Below are 2500 nucleotides of genomic sequence, written 5' to 3'. Positions count from 1 at the left end.
GCCATCTGTTGTCTAGTGTACACACTTTTTTTCTATGCAAATATCAATTTTTTCAAAACCTTTTCTGCAATTTTACATTCAATAAATCAATATTCCTTTACAATATATATATATAATATATATATATATATATATAGGATATATATATTATATATATATATATATATATATATATATGGATATTTTTGTTCCAGATTTTCTTCTTCCGATCGGGATTAAGGTAGACGTGACTGGGAGGCGTCTCTGCTTTAGCTTTGAATCTATTTTTTGTGAAAACAATTTTACTTAATAGTTATTCTTTAATTTTAACAGTTTTTTATGCTATTAAATGTAATGGTTTAATTCAGAATGCTTGTCTTTGATTTTCTTATTTTTATTTACCTCCTTTTATATTATAATTCCACCTGCAATTTCTGAAACACTCTGACTGCCTGGGGGGGGGGGGGGGGGTTATCACTAAATATATATACATATATACTAGTTGACTAACCCACTGCTCCCGGATAAATTCTGAATGATAGTCTAGTGTAGGGTGAAGGAAAAGGGGAGGGGAGGGAGAAGGAAGAGGGGACTGGGTTTGTGTTGGCGATTCCACTTGAGCTGATTCAATACAGTTTTGAATATGCCTTTTCCGTGATAGTCTGAAGTCCCGTGAAACCGTTATAAGTGATACTGAGTGTGTGTAACAAAAAAAGTCAACCGCCAAAGACGTTACAAGTTGGCGTGGCTTTGGTAGTTCAAAAGAGTGCCACGCATCTCTATATCCCTTCTTGATTGGCCCTTGTGTCAAAGGAGCCAGAATAACCAATCAGCTTCTTGCATAATGATGCCATCTGAAAGGGGGCATTTGAAACAGATTGCTGATCGGTCAGATCAGTTTGTTAGCGGGCCCCATACGGTACAGACTGGGTCGAGAGATGAGTGCCCATTGCCTCTTTCCTGTCGGCCGCCACCCAAAGACGTGTGTCACCATGAGTGTCAATAACAGTCTAACCTACCGTCCGGTTGTGCACTAGCATAGTTAACGTAATAATTACACTTAAAGGCCACCTGTGTAGCTAAGAAGAATACACCTGTGTTAAACGTTCCCTCGATTATTATTTTTGCATGTCCTGCATCGCATGCACGTAAACTTATCTCTCTCCTGTTTTTCCTTCATATCCCGAACCCACAAATGACCGAGATCAGGTCACACTGACAGTTCTACTTTTTTCATGCAAATGTTCACCCTTCGAGTAGTCTTGGGTTAACTAGCAGGCATTACTGTGGTGACTTTCCCTTTTATCCAGATAATATTGTGGTAACTCCCTTTTATCCAGATATTCCTATTCTGTCTGTCCTTTTTATCCATGCATTACTGTGCCGTCTGGCACCCGTAAATGGGTAATACTGCACTATCTGTCCCCTTAAACCTGTTATTACTGCACTGTCTATTCCCTTTAACCAGGTATTACTGTGGTCTCTGTCCCTTTCATCCAGATATTACTATGACGATTGTCCATTTTATCCAGGTATTACTATGGTGACTGTCCCTTTTATCCAGGTATTACTGTGATATGTGTCACCTTTAACCAGGTATTACTGTGCTGTCTGTCCCGATTATCCTGGTGTTATAGTGGTGACTGTCCCTTTTATCCAGATATTACTTTTCAGTCTGTCCCTTCTATCCAGATATTACTATGGTGATTGTCCCTTTTATCTAGGTATTACTGTGGTGACTGTCCCTTTTATCCAGTTATTACTACGGTGAGTGTCCCTTTTATCTAGGTATTGATGTGTGACTGTCCCTTGTATCTAGATATTACTGTGATGGATCCCTTTTATCCAGATATCACTGTGGTAGCTGACCATTTCATCCAGGTATTAATTTGGTGACTGTCCTTTTAACCAGGTATTAATGTGTGACTATCACTTTTATCTAGATATTACTGTGATGACTGTCCCTTTTATCCCGATATTACTATGATGACTGTCCTTTTATCCAGGTATTACTGTGCTATCTGTCACTTTTAACCAGGTATTACTGCGCTGTCTGTCCCGTTTATCTCTCTTTTTCACTTTAGCCATTTCCTTGATTCGGTTCAGTATGGTCTGAGAGGGGATAGGTGACATTAGTATTGAATTTCCGAAAGACTAGGATATGATAATAGTAGCCAGTAATATATATATATATATATATATATATATATATATATATATATTACTAGTACTGAATTTCCAAAGACTAGGATATGATAATAGTAGCCAGTAACATATGCATATATATATATTATATATATATATATATATATATATATATATATATATAAATTACTGGCGACTATATGATAATAGCCAGTAATATATATATATATATATATATATATATATATATATATAAATTACTGGCTACTATATGATAATAGCCAGTAATATATATATATATATATATATATATATATATATATATATATATATATATATTACTGGCTACTATGATCATAGTAGCCAGTAATATATA

This window comes from Macrobrachium nipponense, chromosome 38 (genome assembly GCF_015104395.2).
Source record: "Macrobrachium nipponense isolate FS-2020 chromosome 38, ASM1510439v2, whole genome shotgun sequence".
NCBI classification, from domain to species: domain Eukaryota; kingdom Metazoa; phylum Arthropoda; class Malacostraca; order Decapoda; family Palaemonidae; genus Macrobrachium; species Macrobrachium nipponense.
Note: the sequence above shows the minus strand (reverse complement) of the source record.